Source organism: Panthera pardus, unplaced genomic scaffold, assembly GCF_024362965.1.
Source record: "Panthera pardus isolate Hobbes unplaced genomic scaffold, ASM2436296v1 HiC_scaffold_6, whole genome shotgun sequence".
Lineage (NCBI taxonomy): Eukaryota > Metazoa > Chordata > Mammalia > Carnivora > Felidae > Panthera > Panthera pardus.
Genome location: NW_026526991.1, coordinates 108,028,166 through 108,051,496, shown reverse-complemented (window position 1 = coordinate 108,051,496; position 23,331 = coordinate 108,028,166).

The window sequence follows — 23,331 nt, the reverse complement described above, 5'->3', positions numbered from 1 at the left end:
AAATCTGAATTTGAAAACTGAAAAGCCAGTTTTATACAGCTTGAGTATATTCCTACCATTTGAAGGTATTAAAAATAAGTAAATCATTACTTTGCTTGTCCTTTTTGGAGTCTCTTTCCTGGAAACAATGTTTAGGATCAACTATGATTCAAAGTTCCCATACAAGCCTGTTAAAAAGAACAAAATTATCAGTGTTTTGCAGTTCTTTCTAATGACTGGTGATGATTGTGTGAATTTCTTTTTATGCTCTTAGCATTTTATTATTTTGAGAGCCTAAGAAGATGCCATTAAGTGTTTGTTGTGAAGTGTCTCTAAATAGGTATTAATTGAATTCCATAAGTTGTGGTCAATTGTAAATTATCATTATGCTAATAATTATAAACGAAAGATTAAGAACAAAAGTAATAAACTGTGTATTTCAATTAGTGCACATATAAGAGATCTCAGCATTCTTACAATCAAATCTCTCCCACACTCAACATATACCCCATCTGTTGCCCACACACACACATCTCCTTTCCTGTTTCCCAAAATAGCTATAAGCAATATTTTGATTAAATCTATGTTCAGTGGTCAGTGGTTCACATAATTATGACTGTGCCAATGTTTTTCACATCTAATATGTACTATGATTACATTTCCTTTCTTGTATACCTAAGCATTTTTTGGATACTATTTTCTTCATTTATTTGCTTAGTTATCTTTAAACCCAATGCTTATGTCTATCTATATCTATATCTATATCATCTATATCTATCTATATCTATATATCTATATCTATATCTTTATCTAATCTATCTATATCATTTATATCTATATCTATATATCTATATCTATAACTGCCTATGTCTATATCTGTATCATATGTGTATATATATATACTATATTTATATATTTATGTATATGTATATGTATAAGTGTATAGAAATGCCTAACTAAAGAAATGCTTCCTTGAATTCTCTTTCAATTCTCCAGCCCCAGTTCTTATTGGTTGTTCTCTACATCTAACATATTATAGTCATCCTAAGTTTCTCTTCACTATCATCCAATTATTCCTTTGCTTTTTAAATTCTACATATACTGGGTTTATGGAGTGCATGAATTGTTTTATTTCAGTTTACTCGTTTTAATTTAAAAATATCTTTCAGGAGTAAAATTATAGAGGCCTTACAAGCTACTATCAATTAATTATTATCAAATTTAATTTATAGCATGGCTTTGTATAGAATTCTTTGTATATAGGATGGAGAACATTTCCCTCAGAATTAAAATGTGGCAGAGATTGTTCAACTGTGATGGAAACACACAACTAGTTGGATGCTCACAGATTGTCCCCCTCTTCCTCCTGGGCATAATTTACATATTTTGCAGCCTCCTTTGCAGCTAGATGAGGCCATGTGATTGAGTTAGTGTTAACCAGTGGAATGTAAGACAAAGTGATGTACAGACACTTATAATTTACCTCATAATTTTCTTTTTTTTTAATTTTTAAAAAGGTATATTTATTTTTGATAGAGAGACAGAACATGAGAGGGAGAGGGGCAGAGATTGAGGGAGACACAGAATCTGAAGCATGCTCCAGGCTCTGAGCTATCAGCACAGAGCCCAATGTGGGGATCGAATTCACTAACTGGAAGATCATGACCTGAGTCACCCAGGCGCCCCACTCATAATTTTCTATATTCTCCCCCTTTTCTAGTTTGAATGCTAAATAGAGGTAATTGAGTAGTGGATATCAAGCCCCTTAGAGATAATGGAGCCTCAAAGTGGAGAAGCTTGGAATTCTGATTAACTGCCCATTTTGCCACCAACTCATATTCAATATCATGAATAAAAATATTTTTTTTGTTAGAAGACACTAAGTTTTATAAATTCGTCAGCACAAAGATAATTCCCTACTAATAGGACATTTTGTAACTTCTAATATTAAATCTTTGATAGAATCAGCATAGGAGATAATTGTATTTTAAATAAATTTTTGATCAAAGATAAATACACTAGCTTTTCCAAAATACTCATACCACAATGTGATTTATTTATTTTATTTTATCTTTAATATTATTTGCATGGTGAAATCCAATGTACACACAAAGACACATAAATATATATGCATGACTTAGTAAATAACTTTGAAGAGAATACCCTTGTAATTCTCACTTTGGTCAATATATGGAACATTGATACCTGAGAAGCCCACAGCAGCTTCCTTATCCAACCATCTAGAGGCAAACTACTATCCAGATTTTTTATTATTTTTTTCTCTTTTTCTTTTTAGTTTAAATATCAGTTGTATCCCTAAATAATGTGGAGTTGTGTGTGTGTGTGTGTGTGTGTGTGTGTGTGTGTGTGTGTTTGGTGTATTTTTTTGCTTATTTTGCACTTTTAATTATTGAAATCCTTCTTATATATCTTCTTTTACTATTAGGCCTACAAGATTTGAAGATTTGTCTATATTGTACAAAGCAGTAATTTGTTCGTTTTCATTTGTGTGTATTAAAACATGGGATTTTCTTTTTTTTTTCTTTTTTTTAATATGAAATTTATTGTCAAATTCGTTTCCATACAACACCCAGTGCTCATCCCAACAGGTGGCCTCCTCAATCCCCATCACCCGCCCTCCCCTTCCTCCCACCCCCCATCAACCCTCAGTTTATACTCAGTTTTTAAGAGTCTCTTATGGTTTGGCTGTCTCCCTAACTTTTTTTTTCCTTCCCCTCTCCCATGTTCTTCTGTTAAGTTTCTCAGGATCCACATAAGAGTGAAAACATATGGTATCTGTCTTTCTCTGTATGACTTATTTCGCTTGGCATAACACTCTCCAGTTCCATCCATGTTGCTACAAAAGGCCATATTTCATTCTTTCTCATTGCCACATAGTATTCCATTGTGTATATATATGGGATTTTCTAGCAACCATTTAGTAATATATTTGTAGCATGATTATCTTTTGTTTGGAGAGCAACGTAGGCACAAGAATTTGAAATTTGTTCAGATTTTCTTGATGGTTCAGTATGTGGCTAATTTTTGTGAAGTTTCTGTTTGTGCATAAAAAGAATATTCTTCAGTTGCTGGCTGCAATGTTCCATATAAGTTCACAAAAGCAATTTTAACCATGTTGATTAAATCTTCCAGACCCTCCTGTTTTCTTATTGTCCTACTAATTCCTGAGGAAAATTTTTACAGTCTCTTCTTATGGTTGTTGATTTATGTATTTACCTTAAAGTGTGTCTAATTGTACATTATGTCTGTCATTGTATGCATGCAAATTTACAGTAATTTCTTTTTTGTGAAACATTTCATCAAGATCATTTTGTAACTATCATCATTATAACATGATAAAAACATTGTATTATTTATCCTTAAGGATTATCTTGATTTCTTAAATGCTTTTTATTGTAAAATTAATTGTTGATTTGGGGCACCTGGGTGGCTCAGTTGGTTAAGCGTCCCACTCTTGAGTTTTGCTCAGGTCATGATCTCATAGTTTGTGAGATTGAGCCCTGTGTCCTACTTCACTCTGACAGCATGAACCTTGTTTGGGATTCTCTCCCTCTCACTCTGCCCTCCCCCATCTCAAAAATAAAAATAAATAAACTTAAAAATAAATAAGTAAAATAAAGTAAAATAAATTGTTGGTATTAAAAGAAGAATGCCATGCTCTTTCCACTATTTTACTTTTATTCCCTCTGTATCTTTACATTCAATCAGCACATATTTGGTTTAAAATATTTTTATCTTTTAACTGGAATATTTAGTTATTTTAAGTAAACATTTTTACTTTACCCTTGCAGGTTATTTCACCTATTCTATATTTTCTTTCGTGTTCTTTCCTTTTGGATAACTTATACATACTTTATTAGTCTTTTGGATATTTTATATATTTTAAAGTTTCCTTCTACAGCTTTTTAAAATTAAAACTGTATTTCTAAAAGGATTAGTAGTTATTTCCAAATTACAACCTGCATTCTTATGTGCTCAAAGTGAAAAGGTTTTCAGCTTTATTGAGATATAATTGACATATAACATTATGTACATCTAAGGCATAAAATTATATGTTGCATATATATTGCAAAATGTTTACCACAATAAAGCTAGTTAACACATCTTTCACCTCAGATAATTACTGTTTTGTTATTGTTGTTGTTATGATGAGAACATTAATGTTCTACTCTCATAGAAACTTTTAAGTATACAGTACAATAATTTTAACTATAGTCATCATGCTGTGCCTTAGATCCCCAGGACTTGCTTGACTTAAAACTGAAAGTTTCTATCCTTTGATCAACATTTCCTCATTTCCCCCACCCCTCAATTTCTGGAAATCACCATTCTACTCCTAGTTTCTATGAGTTCAATGTTTATAGAATCCACATATAAATGAGATCATACCGTATTTGTCTTTCTCTGACTTATTTCACTTAGATTAATAATCTTAAGGAAGACTACCCATGTTGTTAAAAATGGTGGGATTTCTTTCTCTTTTTATAGCTGAATTATATTATCTATCTATGTATCTATGTATCTATGTATCTATGTATCTATATATCTATGATCTATCATCTATCTAATCTATCATCTATCTATCTCCCTCAATGCCCACTTAGCTTGTTTCCATGTCTTGGCTATTGTGAATAATGCTGCAATGAACATGGAAGTGCAAACAGTTCTTTGGAAGAATGTTTTCATTTCCTTTGCGTATATACCTAGAAGTAGAATTGCTAAATCAGTTGGCAGTTCTATATTTTGAGGAATCACCATACTTTCTTCTATAGTGATGTTACCAATTTACATTCCCACCACAGTGCACCAAATTTCCCATTCCTCCACATCCTTGTGAGAATTTACTATCACTTGACTTTTTCATACTAACCATTACAACAGGTGTGAGCTGATATTTCGTTGTGGTTTTGATTTTCATTTCCCTGAAGATTAGTGATTTTGAGTACCTTTTGATATAACTGTTGGTCATCTGTATGTCTTCTATGGAAAAATTTGTATCCAGTTCCTCTTCCCAGATTTTAATTAGATTATCATTATTATTTGTTTTACTATTGAATTGTATGAGTTCCTTTTATATTTTGGATATTAACCTCTAATCAGATATTCGTTTTGCACATATTTTCACAATACACTGTTAATTGTTTCCTTGTTGCACAGAAGCATTTTAGTTTGATATATTTTAGTTAGATGATTGGTGTTAATTTTTCTTTAGATATTTGATAGAATTCACCTGTGAAGCCATCTAGTTCTGGGCTTTTCTTTTTTGGGAGGTTATTGATTACTGATTCAATCCTATGCACACTATTGATCTGTTCATGTTTTCTGTCTCTTCACAATTCAGTCTTGGTGGGTGGGGGCTAAAGCCAGCAGCAAGTGCCAGGGCCAACTGCAGGCCTACTGGTATCTGCAGGGGCTCTGGCTGTGGGCGTGCACTCTTATGACTACAGGGTTTCTTCTGGTACAGATCTACAGTGGAGACCAGTGTTGGGAGTCATGCTGAATTTATTTTGGGTACACAACTAGAGGAGCTAGCTTCAGGTAAGCCCAGTAGTGAAGGCCAGTGATAGAAATGTTGGACTATAACTGGGGGCTCACAAGCATCTTTTGGGGCCTGGGCTAGTTATGTGTACTTCCCTGGTTATGGGATCTGACCACAGCATGCACAGCACAGGCCAGTCTGTAGAGGATGGTCATGAGCGTCAGGCCTGCTGAGTGCAGGTGCACTGTTGTATGGACTAGATCCAAGCATTGGCCCAGTGGTGTGGGTCATCTGGGGTGATCTATGTTAGCACCCTGTCCTTGTACAGCTGTAGAGCCTGGACTAGTTCCCAGTATGGGATGGAGTGACAGGAAGTGAGGAGATATTCAGGCATCTGGAGTCTGCCAATGCAAATAGCTGTGATGTGTGAAATCTGCAGAGTATCTATAGTAGTAGCTATGCTGGTTGTTGGTTTCTTCAATGGCAAAAACTACTGGGCTCTTCTGAAGAGTAAGTCATTGGAAACCATGGCCACTCATGCTGTTTGGTTGATATTTATCGACTTTGTTTTTCTTTTTTGTTACTAGCCATCTCTATACATCTCAGCATTTCTGGTCTCTAGATAAGTGAGACCAGAGCATGTCCTTAGTGCAGTGCCCCAAAAGTCAGGGGAATATGCTTACCCTGGTCTCCTTTTCCCAGTGAGGGGAATTCTTTCTGGGTGGGGAGTTTGTTCTTGGTTCTGAGCAGTGTGGGCTTGTGGGATGCATGCCAAATTCGCTGCCTTCCTTCCCTCTTTGTGCAGTTTTTCTCAGGTTTTTTTGTTTTTCTGTGTTGCTGAAATTTCTTAAGCAGACTCCTGAGCTCCCCAGAGCTGTTATTGTTCATGAATAGCTGCCTAATTGTTGATTCCTGATAGGTTATGGAGATTGGGGTTTCCTACTTGCCTTCTAATGACATCACTGTAAGGTAAAATTTTAATGAAGGCAAAACTTTTTCCTTAATAATGCAAAATATAAGAACATATTAATCCTTGAGAACCCTCTAGTTCTACACTGAGCGTAGAATTTAAGGATGACAAAGATTTTCTTAATCCTACTGAAGATATCTTTCCACCATGTTCTAGATTCCATTGTTGGTATTAAGTCAACTTTGTCTGTTTTTAAGATTTTTTTCTGAATGTTTGATATTTTCCTATTTTACCATAATGTGACCGGTTGTGAATTAAAAAATATATATATATTTCAGATTTATTCAACTTGAATTTGTAGATTGGTTTTTTATCAGTCCTGGAAAACTCCTGGTCATTATTAACATTTACTCTTTTTCCTTATGGAATTTTTCGTTTTTTTTTTTTTTTGTTTTTTTTTTTTTTTTTTTTTTTTTTTTATGTTAGATCTACTCACTCTGCCCTCCCACTCCAGTTTATTCTCTTCCTTTTTTTTCTACTTCTTCTCCTTTGTCTTTGTATGACATTCTGTGTAATTTCTTCTAAACTACTTTTTTTATAAATTTTTTTAACATTTATTTACTATTGAGAGACAGAGAGACACAGAGCATGAGTAGGGAAGGGGCAGAGGGGGAAACACAGAATCTGAAGCAGGCTCCAGACTCCGAGCTGTCAGTACAGAGCCCAACGCGGGTCTCAAAGTCACAAACTGCGAGATCATGACCTGAGCTGAGGTCGGACACTTAACTGACTGAGCCACCCAGGTGCCCCTAATCTATCTTCTAATGCACAAATTCTTCCTACATCTCTTTCAAGTTTGTACATTGAGTTTTTAATTATTGTTACTGTTTTTAATATTTAAAAGTATGTTTTCTGCTTTTAATTTTATTTTTTAGTTTACTTGTTTTAGTTTTCTAAACATTTGGAAAGTGTTTTCACACTTGTCTTTTATTTCTTTAAATATAATGAATACAGCTTTTTCATAGTTTATATCTGATGATTCCAATATCTTTACAGATTGATCTTTGTTATCCTTTGTTTTTGTTGGTCCTATCTCAGTGCACCTTACTTTTTATTGTTCTTGCTTATCAGTGATTGTACACATTTTTCTTCAAAATATTTGTAGGAAGAATTTAAGGATTAGAATGTAGTGCATTCCTTTAAAGATGGCTTATATCTTTTTATGCTTTTTTTTCCCTGCATTGTGTTCTCTGATTTTGACTCAATTGACTCACCCATGCACTTTCTAGATTTCTACATTTTGTTGACACATTCTAATTTTCCCTCCTGTTTTGTTTCTCTTTTATTGCAGATTTATAATGTTTAATTTATATATTATTATGTTAAAAATAAGTGATATGGAATTGTTTAAGGATTTGTAGTAGGAGGTGGGAACTCCAGCAAGAGGAAGAGTTGGAAACTTTCAGTGCACAGAAAAGTAAGTCTGCCTGTATATGCTATGTATTTTTAATTCCAACATATATTAATTTTGAATAGAAAAATTTCTCTAGTTTAAAAAAGAGGCACATTACTAATCTTATCCAATCCACCCATTTGACAGATAAGGAGCATGAAACCTGTATAGGTGACATGTTAGTCCAACTTCCTAAAAGTCGTAAATGGAAGATTAAGAATTATAATCCCATTTTTTGTCCCAAATCATGTTATTCATGTGATTTTTACATCTGAATATAGAAGACCCTCAAGATTATTGTAAATATTAATATTACATTTTTATTATCAGTTGGAAACACTTCTATTTTTTAATGAGACAAATTACAACAACCATATTGTGACTCAAGAAATACACATTCTAATACCCAACTTTAAAATTTTTAAATTCTTTCAAATATTCCAGAGAGTAAGGTTCAATGTATAATACAAAAATTATAATTGGTTGTTATTTAGGGTCTGGTCTTGAGTTATAACTATTGGTGTATGACTAATCAGAGTCCACAATATTCATATGAACAAACATCATTCAACTTAAATTATTAATTAAAAATCTTTTTTCCACATATATTTTAGAATTGTCACTTATGACACACACACACAACTGCATAATTTTTAAAACTTTATTTTCAATATTTATGATTCATTAACTTATATTGTCCCATATTGACTAGGAGCATGAGAACAATTTCTAATAAAAAATAGTTGAAATTCTTTTTTTTATTTTAACTATAAATAGAATGATTCTGTTCCATCAATTTGATGATTGATAAAATATTTTCTTTTTTAAATTATTGAAGTACAATTATATACAATATATATTGTATTATATTATATTAATTAATTAATTAATTAATGTATTATAATATATTAATATTATATTAATTTCAGATGTACAATATTATCTATCTATTATAAGTTTGTTTTTAAATTTTTTGATGTTTATTTTTGAGAAAGGGAGAGAAAGAGAGTGAGAGCAAGGGAGGGACAGAGAGAGGATGACACAGAATCTGAAGCAGGCTCCAGGCTCTGTGCTGTCAGCACATAGCCTGATGGGGGACCCGAATTCATGAACTGCGAGATCATGACCTGAGCTGAAGTCGGATGCTTAACCAACTGAGCCATCCAGTTGCCCCTTAAGTTTTTTAATTTAATTCCAGTATAGTTGCACATGTTGTTATATTAGTTTCAGGTGTATAGCATATTAATTCAGCAATTCTATACATTACTGCATGCTCACTACATATGTATAGTCATCATTTATCACAATGCAAATTATTGCAACATTATTGACTTTATTGACTATGCTATACTTTTTTTCCATGACTTAAGTATAATTTTCTTTATTTATTTTGCACATTCTCTCACCCACCTTTCCTCTGGAAATCACCAGTTTGTTCTCTGTTTTTAAGAGTCTGTTTTTTGGTTTTGTGTTTTAGTTTCCACATATAAGCAAAATCATATGGTTTTGTCTTCTCATTCTGACTTATGTCACTTAGCATAATACCCTCTGAGTCCATTCATGATGTCAAAATTGGAAAGATCTCATTCTTGTTTATGGATGAGTAATATTCCATTGTGTATATATGCCATATCTTCTTTATCCATTCATCTATAAATGGGCACTTAGTTTGCTTTTGTATCTTGGCTATTATAAATAATGCTGCAATGAACATAGAAATGCATGTATTTTTTTTTTAATTAGTGTCTTAATTTTCTTTGGGTAAATACCGTGATGGAATTACTAGATTGTATGGTATTTCTATTTTTAATTTTCTAAGAAAACTCTATACTGCTTGTCACAGTGCTACTCCAATTTGCATGCCCACCAACAGGGCGTGAGCATTCTCTTTTCTCCCATTCTCACCGAAAACTGTGATTTCTCATCTTTTTAATCGTAAGCATTCTGACGTGTGAGGCGATGTCTCATTTCGGTTTTGATTACCATTTCACTCGTATTTAGTGATGTTGAACATCTTTTTGTGTCTGTTCGCTACCTGTATGTCTTCTTTAGAAAAATGTGTTTCAGTACTCTGCCTATTTTTAATCGGATTGTTTGTATTTTAATATTGAATTATAAAAATTTATTTTATTAACTCCTTATAGGATTTTTCATTTGTAAGTATCTTCTCCTATTCATTAGGTTGTCTTTTTGTTTTGTTGATAGTTTCCTTTGCTGTGCATAAGTTTTTTTTTTATTTTGATGTACTCACAATAAGATATTTTTGCTTTTGTTTCCTTTACCTGAGAAGACGTGTCTATAAATATGTTGCTAATACTGATATCCAAGAGATTACTGTCTATGTTTTCTTTAATGAGTTTTATGTTTTCACATTTCACATTTAAGTCTTTAATCCATTTTTTTATTTTTTTAATGTTTATTTATTGAGAGAGAGACAGAGCATGAGTCAGGGAGAGGCAGAGAGAGAGAGAGAAAGACACAGAATCTGAAACAGGCTCCAGACTCTGAGCTATCAGCACAGAGCCTGACACAGGGCTCGAACTTACAAAATTGTGAGATCATGACCTGAGGTGAAGTCAGACGTTTAACTGACTGAGCCACCCAGGCGCTCCAGTCTTTAATCCATTTTTAATTTCTTTTTATGTGTTATGTAAGAAAGTAATCCATTTTCATTCTTTTGCATGTAGCCGTCCAGGTTTCCCAACATCATTTATTGAAAAGACTGTCTTTTCCCCATTGTATATTCTTGCCTCCTTAGTCATAGATGTATTGACATACAGGGGTGTTATATTTCTGAGCCCTCTATCCTGTTCACTGACATATGTGTCTATTTTTGTTCCACTACCATATTGCTTTGGTTACTACATATTTGTAGTATATCTTGAAATCTGGGATTTTGATACCTCCAGTTTTGTTCCTATTTTATTTTATTTTATTTTATTTTATTTTATTTTATTTTATTTTTTATTTTATTTTATTTTTTATCCTTTTAGCAGCCTCCACTGCAGAGCTTGAACTCACGAGGCTGCGATAAAGACCTAAGCTGAGATCAAGAATCAGATTCTTAACTGACTGGGCCTCCCAGGAGCCACTCTAGTTTTGTTTTCTTAAGATTGCTTGACTCTTACAGATCTTTTGTGCTTTCATACAAATTTTAGGATTATTTATTCCAGTTCTGTGAGAAATGCTATTCGTGTTATGATAAGGATTGCATGGAATCTGTAGATTGTTTTGGGTGATATGGACATTTTAACTATATTAATTTTTCTAGTCCATAAGCATGGTATATATCTCCATTTGTATCATCTTAAATTTCTTTCATCAATGTTCTATGGTTTTCAGAGTACAGATCTTTCATGTTCTTGGTTAAATTTATTCCTAGGTATCTTATCCTTTATTAGTGCAATTGTAAATGTGGTTGTTTTCTTAATATCTTTTTCTGCAACTTTGTTATTAGTGTATAGGAACACAGCAGATTTCTGTGTATTCATTACGTACCATGCTACTTTCCTGAATTCATTCATAAGTTCTAATAGTATTTTGGTGGAATCCTTCAGGTTTTCTATATATAGCATCGTGTCATTTGCAAATAGTAAAAGTTTTACTACTTCCTTACCAGTTTGGGTGCTTTTTATTTCTTTTTCTTATCTGATTTCTGTAGCTAGGACCTCCAGTATTATATTGAATAAAAGTGGTGAGAGGAGACATCCTTGTCTTGTTTCTCATCTTAGAGTAACAGCTTCAAATTTTTCACCATCAAGTCTATTAGCTGTGAGTTTGTCATATATGACCTTTACTATATTGAAGTATGTTCTTTCTAACCCCACTTTGTTGAGAATTTTTGTCATAACAGATGTTGTATTTTGTTAAATGCTTTTTCTGCATCTATTGAGATGATCATATTATTTTATCCATTGTTTTGTTGTTATGGTGTATCACATTGAATATGATTTGCAAATATTGAACCCCCCATGCATGTTTGGGATATATCTTACTTGTTCATGGTAAAAAAAAAATCTTAAATATATTATTGTTTTGGGGTTACTAATATTTTGTTGAGGATTTTTGCATATGTTCATCAGAGATATTGGTACCTTCTCAGAAGGGACCAAACTCCCTAGTTTCATTTTAATGCAAACCTTTTATCAGGATAAGGAAGTTTTCCCTTTATTCTCACTTTGTTAAGATTTATTGTAACAAATGAATGTTGAATTTTAGAAAAATAAGGTTCCCAAAAGTTTTCTTTTTTTGTAGTGTCTTCGCCTGGTTTTGGTATCAGGGTAATACCACCCTCACTGAATGAATTCAGAAGTTTTCCTTCTCTTCTATTTTTTGGAATAGTGTGAGAAAACTAGGTATTAACTCTTCATTAAATGTTTGGTAGAATTAAATTTTAATGGTATCTGGTCCTGGACTTTTGTTTTTTGAGTTTTTTATTATTATTGCAGATTCAATTTCTTTACTAGTAATCTGAGTGTTTAAGTTTTCTTCTTTCTTTCTTTCTTTCTTCCTGAGAGAGAGAGAGAGAGAGAGAGAGAGAGAGAGACAGAAAGCCAGTTTGGGGGGGGGGGTGCAGAGAGAGAGGGAGAGAGAGAGAATCTCAAGCAAGCTACTCATTGCCAGTACAGAGCCTCATGCAGCACTCAAACCCACACACCCTGAGATTATGACCTGAGTTGAAATCAAGAGTCAGATGCATATCCAATTGAGCCACCCAGGAGACCTAGACTATTCAAGTTTTCTATTTCTTTATGACTCAGTCTTGGAAGATTATATGTTTCTATAAATTTATCTATTTTTTCTAGGCTATCCAATTTGTTGGCACACAATTTATCATAGTATTTTCTTATAATTCTTTGTATTTCTGTAGTGTTATTGGTTGCTATTTATCCTTCATTTTTTATTCTATTTATTTGAGTCCTCTCTCTCTCTCTCTCTCTCTCTCTCTCTCTGCCTTTTTTTTTCTTTGGTGAATCTGGCTAAACATTTGTAAATTTTGTTTATCTTTTGAAAGAACCAGCTCTTGGTTTTATTTGTATTTTCTATATCTTTTGGTCTATATTTCATTTATTTCTGCTCTAATCTTTACTATTTCCTTCCATCTCTTAGCTTTGGGTTTGTTTGTTATTTTTTTCCCCTCTCACTCCTTTAGGTATAAGTTTAGGTTGTTTAATTGAGATTTTTCTTATTTCTTGATATAAGCTTGTATTGCTGTACACTTCTCTCTTAGAACTGCTTTCACTGTGTCCCAAAGATTTTGAATCTTTGTATTTTCATTTTTATCTGTCTCATGTATATTTTGATTTCCTCTTTGATTTCCTCATTGACTCATAGGTTGTTTAGTAGCATGTTATTTGTTTCCATGTGTTTGTGTTTTTTTTCCAGTATTTTTCTTGTTATTGATTTCCAGTTTTATACTAAGGTAGTAGGAAAAGATGCTTGATATGATTTCAATCTTTTGAACTTTATTGAGATTTTTTGTGGCCTAACATGTAATCTATCATGGAGAATGTTTCATGTGCACTTTAAGAGAGTGTGTGTTCTGTTGCTTTTAGATTAAATGTTCTGAATACATCTGTTAGATCCATTTGATCTAATGTGTCATTCAAAGGCCCTGTTTCCTTGTTGACTTTCTGCCTGGATCATTTATCCATTGATGTATGTGAGGTGTTAAAATTCTCTACTATTATTGTATTACTGTTAATTTTTCCCTTTTTGTATGTTAATATTTGCTTCATATATTTAGGTACTCCTATGTTGGGTCCATAGGTATTTATTAATGTTACAACCTCTTATTGGATTGATTTTTTTAATCATTATGTCATGGTCATTATCTTTAGCTATAGTCTTTATTTTGAAGTCTATTTTGTCTGTTAAAAGTGTTCCTACTCCAGATATTTTAAACTACAATTTGCATGGTATATATAATTTTTTTTTCCATTTTACTTTTAATCTGAATGTGTCTTTAGGTCTGAAGTGAATCTCTTACAGACAGAATATAGATGGGTCTTATTTTTTATCCATATAGTTACCCTGTGTCTTTTGATGGATGTCGTTAGTCCATTTACATTTAAAGTATTTATTCATAAGCATGTATTAGTCACCATTTTGTTAATTGTTTTCTGTTTCTGAAGCTTCTTCTGTTCCTTTTTTCTTCTCTTGCTCTCCTGCCTTGTGGTTTAATGGTTTTCTCTAATGTTATGCTTGGATTCCTCTCTCTGTATTTCTGTGTATATATTATAAGTTCTTGATTTGTTATTACCATTGGGTTCACATATAACATCTTATATGTATAACAGTATATAATAAGGTGATGGTTGCTTAAGCTTCAATACATTCTAAAGCATTACATTTTTACCCCTCCCTACATGTTTTATGTATATGATGTCATAATATACATATTTTTACTTTATGTATCCCTTGACTATTTTTTGCAAATATAATTGATTTTACTACTTTTGTTTTAATCTCCATACTGGCTTTATAAGTGATTAATCTACAGCCTTTACTATGTGTTTGCTTCTACCTGTGATATTTTCTTTACTGACTTCTATTTATGACCTTTTCTTTCTACCTAAAAAATTTCCTTATAAAAGATCTGTGTTGTGAAAACTATAAAACACCAATGAAAGAAAGTGAAGATGACACAAAGAAAGACATTTCATACTTAGGGATTAAAATGACATATATTGGTAAAATGTCTATATGCCCAAATTAATCTACATATTTAAAGCAATCTCTACCAAAATATTGCCAGCAGACTAGGACAAACAATCCTAAAGTTTGTATGGAATCACAAAAGACCCTGAATAGCCAAAGCAATCTTGAAAAAGAAAAACAAAGTGAGAGGCATCACAATTCTGTATTTCATGTTATATTACAAAGCTGTGGTGATCTAGACATTATGGCACTAGCACAAAAACAGACACAAATCAATAGAATGGAAGAGAAGACTCAACGCTGAGTTTTCTGAACCCACACTGTATAATCAATTCATCTTTGACAAATCAGGAAAGAATATCCAATGGGTAAAGACAGTATCTTCAGTGATTGGTATTAGGAAAACTGGAGTGTGACATGAAAAAGAAAGAAACTGGACCACTTTCTTATCCCATACACAAAAATAAATTCAAAATAGATGAAAAACCTAAATGTGAGACAGGAAACCATTAAAATCCTAGAGGATAACATAGGCAGCAACCTCTTTGACATTGGTCATAGGAACTTCTTACTAGATATATCTCCTGAAGCAAGAGAAACAAAAGCAATAATAAACAAATAGCACTTAATCAAGATAAAGTTTCTGCACAGTGAAGGAAACAATCAACAAAACTAAAAGACAACCTTCAGCATAGGAGAAGGTATTTACAAATGACATATCTGATAAAGGGTTAGTATCCAAAATACATGAAACACTTATAAAACTCAACACCCAAAGACTACTAATCCTATTTAAAAATGGGCAGAAGTCATGAATAGACATTTTGCCAAAGAAGATATACAGATGACTAATAGATACATGAAAAGATGCTCAATATCACTCATCACCACGGAAATTCAAATCAAAATTACAGTAAGTTATCCCCTAATACCAGTCATAATGGCTAATAACACAGGAAACACCAGATGTTGGCAAGAGTGTGGAGAAAGAGGAATCTTCTTATACTGTTAGCAGGAATAGAAACTTGTGCTATCACTCTGGATAACAGTAAAGAGTTTCCTTAAAAAGTTAAAAATAGTACTACTCACAAACTTTTCAGAGTTTGTCATGTAGACATAGCTGTTACCTCAGAACGTCCATCAGATGAGGTGAGCTTGGGATCCTCCTAATGCATTTTCCAAAACTCCCTAGTTTCATTTTAATGCAAACCTTTTATCAGAATAAGGAAGTTTCCCCTTTATTCTTACTTTGCTAAGATTTATTGTAACAAATGTTGAATTTTAGAAAAATAATACTCAAAAGTATTGATATAATTACATGTTTTTATATGTTATGCCTTAATAAATATAATTCCATTAATTTAGTTTATTTTATCAAATCAGTACTAAATTTATGGATTTAAACCTATTTTCTCACACTCTATATTTTAAGACATTTTTGATCAATTTGCTTTTATACTCTATATAAAAACTGCCTTTAATTTCCTTGATCTTCTCTTGTTTCATGTTTCATTAATTTCAGCTCTCATTTATATTATTTTTATCTCTCTAATTTTTTGGAGTTTTTCAGATGCTCCATTATTAATTTTTTGAGACGAATGTTGGCCCTAGAAGGCTTAATCTTGCCTTTCTAATATACACGTTTAAGACTATATAGTCTCCTGCTTATTGGTTTAGATTTATAACCATAGTCCACTAATTTGATATTAAAGTTTGATATTAATTATTTTGTGGGTTTTAAGGAAATATATATATATGTTACACCTATTGTCAATTTTTTTATATTCTAACATACGATCATTTTCTAAATATATTCTGAGAAATTTTGAAAAGATAGGTTTCTATGTATTATATACAAAATTCTATGCCCATTATGCTAAGTCCACTCTTTTTTTTTTTTATTTTGATGTTTATGTCTGCGTGAAGTATTTCTTTAGGAGGATTAAATTAATTTCTTTCTAATATTATCACGGATTTGTTTGTTTCACTTTTAAAATTTTTTTTTTACATTTTATTTATTTTTGGTAGAGAAAACCAGAGCACAAGTGGGAGGAGGGGCAGAGAGAAAGGGAGACACAGAATCCGAAGCAGGCTCCAGGCTCCTAGCTGTCAGCACAGAGCCTGATGTGGGGCTTGAACTCACAAATCCATGAGATCATGACCTGAGCCGAAGTCAGACATTTAACCGACTGAGCCACCCAGACACACCTGTTTATTTCAATTTTTAAATCTGTCACTTTCTGATTTACCCAGTCTGAATTATAGTTTCTGTTTTATCTTTTTGTTAAGAATTCTTTTTAATTTCAATTATGCCTTTTGAATATCTGACAAATCTCTTTATCTAATATGTGTGTTTTTTTATGGTAGTGGTAATTTTCCCATCTTCCAGTACTACACAGACAGCAAGATTTCCAGCTGCTTTTTCATATTATTGTGTATTGTTTTCTAGCTTATAAGAAAGAATATTTTAAATTCTTTATTATAATGGTGGGGAGCTGAGTTGTAGCTCCCTCTTTTTATATATGCTCACATCTTCTGTTCCTACATAAGCATTGGAAGAGAAAGTTAAGTTTCTGGACCCTCTAACCTAAAATCTCTGAATGTCTTGCAGGCTTTAACTTCCTTAAACCACTATCTATTTTATCTCTCTCTTAGTAGTCCGTGGTTATTTCCTTTCATTTTAAACTTGTCTAATTAATTGGAAAAACATGTTGTTCCTTTTAAGTACATATAAAACATAAAGTTAGTCTTCTTTGTTTTCAGAAGTTTGTTGCTAGTTACACATTTTTTTTATTTTATTTTATACATTTTTAATATGATTTAAAATTTCACACAGGATCTTATACACTTTAGCCTTTATAAGAACTTCATTTTAGACTACAGGTCATACTTATCATTTAGTTAAGAGTGCAGACTGGGGGAGCAAATTCTATTCATTCTGAGACTTTTGGGAATATCTGAAAAGAAAAAAGCACTGGTCTGAACTTGGGTTTGCATTTGTACCCTCTCAGAAGAGACCACACTTCTTGATAGACTTTATAATACTCATATCCATTTGCAAGAGTGAAGATGTGGGTGAACTAAATATGTAAGTTAAATATATAAACATATATTTTAAAAAGATGAGCTCAGAATTATCATTGCTCATAAGATAACCATAGGTTCAGTAAATTCTTCTAATTTGTTAAATTGTGCTATGTTCTGTGGAAAAGGAGGATTTTATTCACTAAAGTATGAAATATAGTTGTTAAATTTGAGAAAGTATTTTGTAGAATTTTATTTCAATCTGGATTTCACCTCAATTATTTTACAAAAACTGCTTTTGTAAAGGTCAACAATGTCCTCCACATTGCTAAATTGATACTCACTTTTCACTTTTTATTTTACCTGACTTATCAATAGCATTAGACACAGTTACCACTTCCTCTTCATAATACTGTCTCTTCCTTTGACTTCCAGAACGCTTCTTACAAATTCATAGTTTTGTTCCAGTCATATTAATGTCCTTTCTCAGCCTCATCTGTTGGCTCTTCCTTTATTTTCTGACCTCTTATCAAGAATTTGTCTCAGAATTTTAGTCTTTGATTTACTTTTCTAGCCATATTACTAGTTCTTTTATTATTTTATTTTATTTTATTTTATTTTATTTTATTTTATTTTAATGCTATCTATATGCCCATATATTTAAATACTTATCTTTAGACCACACATCTTTATGAAATCCAGATTGTTATATTCAGTTACATCATCACTTGAATATAAAAAGAGTCTTTTCAAGCTTAACATTTCCAAAATTGGTTTCTTGATAAATTCATTCCAAATTGCTTTATCTACAGACTTCACCTCAGTCTGTAGAGATGAAATTCATCTTCCTAATGTCTCAAACGAAAGTCCATAGGCCCATTCCTGACTCTTCTCTCCCACACACACAACTAGCCAATACAAGAAGAAATCATGCTGTCTCTGCCTTCAAGATGCATTCAGAACTTATACATTTGTTCCCTATTAGTAGTTTGATCTACTAATACTATAGCTTCCTCCTGGTTGAACTCTGAGCTCCAATCTAGCCCCATAGAAAACTTTCTCTAATGCAGTAATGATTTTTCTTAGAAATTAATGAAATCATGGCACTCCTTTCTTTAAAATGCCATTATGATTCTTCATTGTATATTAAATGACAGTCAATATCTTTACAATGATCTACAACAGGATCTTCTGGTCTGGACCACAGTTAACTCTCTACTCTCATTTCTGACTACTTCTCACTAAGCTCATTTGACTTTCTTGAGATTCTTTGAACATGTCAGGCATTCTCCCACCTCAGTGTTGGTGTTTCTTCTGCTTGAAACTCTCTATTGGCCATGGCCACCTCTCATTTCCTTACAGTTTTTTGTTCTTATGGCATCGTTTCACCTGATCACCCCATTTAACAATGCAATCTAGCTGTTTTGCACACTCAAAATGCCTTTATCGCACTTTACTTTCTCTTTTTCCCATAGAGGTATTTTTTTTTCTGTCATGCTATGCAATGTATTTCCTATCTATCTTCTCTAGAATGTAAACAGTATAAAGATTAACAATAAAAACAAAATAAACAATAAAGATTATTGTTGATTCCTTGGTTCACTGAAATATGCAAACCACCTATACCAGAACCTGATACAGAACATGTCCTTAATTTTTATTCATTGATAAATAGATGAAAGGTACGTCAATTAATATTTCATACATAAGAGTTTAAAACAAATCTTCTATGAGACATACTTAGCAACTTAGAAGAACTTTATGGTAAGTCATTTAAATTTGTATGACAGTCCTTTATAGTAAAGCCAATTTAAACATGAATTTAAGAAATAACCAACTGCATACATAAATGAAAGACTGTGAGGCTCATCTGTTACATACATTATGGAAAGTGGTCTTTCTCATACATACACAAAAACAAAACTATGCCATTACCAGAGTACTACAAATTTTAAAGCAATTATCTTGATTGGTATATTCTATAAATTAATGCATACCAATTTATTTAAAACAGTCTTCTTTAACTTCTAAAGCATACTCACTTCTTGTAATTAACTGGTAGAAATTTTGATAAAATTGACATGATTAAAACCAAAGTGCCTTCTCGTTTATAAACACATAAAGTGTCAGTAGTGTAATGAAATCTTGTGGAATAATTGTGCCTCCTCTATACCAAATAAATTCCCAATTCTTTGCTGAATTTGATTTTGAGAAAGAATGTTCACTTCAGTAACCTAGTTCTTTTATAAATGTAAAGTGAAAGGCAGGTTTGGAATAATATTGATCTTTCTTTTTCATAGATATATATGAGTTTTATATACATGGAGCTAGAACTATCTGGAAACTGCTTGTCAGGAGCCTGTCAGCTCAGTTACAGTATTTTATGTTATTGAATAACTTTTCTCTTGCTGCCAGTTCATGGTAAGGTTTGCTAACCCTAATAGAAACATTTTAATTACAGTTTGAACTCTAGTCACTTATTCTTTAAGATCTAGCTCCAGATCACCTTCTTCACATTATTAATGCTTAGTAAAATCAATTTGTAGTTTCTCAATGTGCTTAAGTGGCTTCTAATTGTGTAGAAAAGATACATACCATTAGTATTCTATATAATGACAGGATCATTAGTTTGTAAATTGCTGGATAAAAAGTACAAGCAATATTGCTGCATCAGTTATTTATACAAGACGTTGTTTTCTTACATTTTTAGTCTGCCACTTTAGGTCCCTCATCCATAGCTTGCTGTAAAATAGAAGAAAAAAAGCCCTTAAATTTAATATGCAAGATCCAAATAACATGAGAGGTGTTCCCACCTAAAAAAATGTAGAAAAGATACTTGATTTTGTGATGAAATATGCCTTCACAGAAATACTCTTGGTATGAAGCAGTTGCTCTTTAAACTTGCCTAACTATAGTTTAAGCATTCAAACTTATACCACGAATGTAAATAATTGCATTACATATATAGTAAATGTACTTATGATATATTTCAAATTAGACAAACATCAGATTAAAGGGGTTAGTTGAAGTGTATCCATGGATGGAGCCTTGATAATGTGTCTACATTCTGATAGAGCCTTGGTAACATAAATACTGTAGCCTGGCAGTAAATTAATTTTAGTTCATTTTTAGTATATATATATATATATATGTATATATATACATATACACATATATCCACACATATATGTGAAAAATACCCAATCTGTATTTCCCTGTGTAAATAGGAACAGTAATATTAATTAAATATATCATGTAGATATAATTGAAAAAAACTAACATTTTGAAACAGCAACAATGAATAATGGAAATTAAATGAGCACTTGTTTTTGAAAAATCCATTTTATTTTGTCTGTTTTGTCAATAAAGCATATTTAAAGTTTAGAATATGTATGATTAACATTGCTTCCTGGGCTAATTAGTTGAATTTCATAGTACAATGGCTACACCAATAATTCTATTGCTCTGTATTATTATTAAAATTTTTTCTAATATGAGCTTAATGTTTTTGAACCATGTAAGAAACAATTATCTCAACTAATATTTGGATTCATAAAATAACCAATATTGCACATATATTATTGAATATTTCTATAATAATTATATATTGCGTTCTCACTGGTTGATTTCATCAATCCAAATGGCTTTGACATTTAATTACCTGCAAATATTTAACTTCAAATTTCATCTTGATCATAAACTCCAGATTCATATATTCATAGATATGCCACAATGAAATCAAGCTAAACTTAGTCCCTTCATTTTAAGTGCAGCTCCACACCAGGAGAGTGCTGGAGAGAAGTTCCAGGTGGTAGTTGCTTACCAGTCCACATTGAAGTAGGTGAATAGAAGATTCCAAGAGGGAAGTCATGGAGATCTTAATAGAGATCTCAACAGAAAATATTTTGTTATTATATAAAAATTATTGCTGCAAAAATGGAATATAAATGAAAAAGTTAGAAAAAACTAAAACAAGAAAAATCGTCAACAAAGACTTGACTGAAATATGAATGAAAATGACATGTAACAATTTTTAATAACTGATGGCTTTTATGAGAGACAAATATACCCTTGGTACATGATTCAGATCTACAATGAACCCAATGAAAAGGAAGTCTAGACTTAGTACATCATTGAACACTATCTATGTAATCATAGTAGTGTACATTTTTTATGCTCAAATCTTTTTTTTTTTCTGATTAAAAAAATTAATCAGGGGCGCCTGGGTGGCTCAGTCGTTTGAGTGTCTGACTTCAGGTCAGGCCATGATCTCTCAGATCATGAGTTTGAACCTCGTGTTGGGCTCTGTGCTGACAGCTCAGAGCCTGGAGCCTGTTTCAGATTCTGTATCTCCCTCTCTCTGCCTCTTCCCTGCTCATGCTCTGTCTCTCTCTGTCTCTCAAAAATGAATAAATGTTAAAAAATTTTAATTTATTTTATTATTATTATTTATTGCTCTTAAATTTAAATCCATGTTAGTTAACATTTAGTGTAATAATGATTTTAGGAATAGAATTTAGTGATTCATCACTTCTATTAAACACTCAGTGTTCATCCCAACAAGTGTGCTCCTTAATGCCCATTGCCCATTTATCCCATCCCCATACCAAACACCCCACTAGCATCCTTCAGTTTGTTCTCTGTATTTAAGAGTCTGTTATGGTTTGCTTCTCTCTGTGTTTTTATCTTATTTTTCCTTACCTTCACTTATGTTAATCTGTTTTGTTTCTTAAATTACACATGAGTGAAATCATATGATATTTGTCCTTCTCTGACTGACTTTGTTCACTTAGCATAATACACTCTAGTTCCATCTATGTTGTTGCAAATGGCCAGATGTTATTCTTTTTTATCACCAAGTAATGTTCCAGTGTGTGTGTGTGTGTGTGTGTGTGTGTGTGTGTGTGTAATTTTTTTTTTTGAGGAACCTCCAAACTGTTTTCCAGAGTGGCTGCACCAGTTTGCATTCTCACCAACAGTGCAAAGATTGCCCTTTCTCTGCATCCCCACCAACATCTCTTGTTTCCTGAGTTGTTAATTTTAGCTAATATGACAGGTGTGAGGTGGGATCTCACTGTGTTTTTGATTTGTGTTTCCCTGATGATGAGTGACATTGAGCATCTTTTCCTATGTCTGTTAGCCATCTGGATGTCTTCTTTGGAAAAGTGTCTATTCATGTCTTTTGCCCATTTCTTCACTGGATTATTTGTTTTTTTGGGGGGTGTTGAGTTTGGTAAGTTACTTATAGATTTTGGATACTAACCGTTTATCTGCTACGTCACTTTTAAATATTTTCTCCCATTCTATCAGCTGCCTTCTAGTTTTGCTAATTGTTTGCTTCACTGCACAGAATATTTTTTCTTGATGAGGTCCCAATAGTTCATTTTTGCTTTTGTTCCCCTTGCCTCTGGAGACATGCCAAGTAAGAAGTTGCTGAGACTGAGGTCAAAGATGTTGCCTGTTTCTCGTCTAGGATTTTGATGGCTCCCTGTCTTGTGTTTAGGTCTTTCATCCATATTGAATTTTGTGTGTGTATGGGATAAGAAAGTGGTCCAGGTTCATTCTTTTGCATGTCACAGTCCAGTTTTCCCAACACCATTTGCTGAAGAGACTGTCTTTTTTTCCACTGTATATTCTTTCCTGCTTTGTCAAAGATTAGTTGGCCATATGTTTGTGGGTCTATTTCTAGGATCTCTATACTGTTCTGTTGAACTATGTATCTGTTTTTGTGCCAGTACCATACATTCTTGATGATTACAGCTTTGTAGTACAGCTTGAAGTTGGGAATTGTGATTCCTTTAGCTT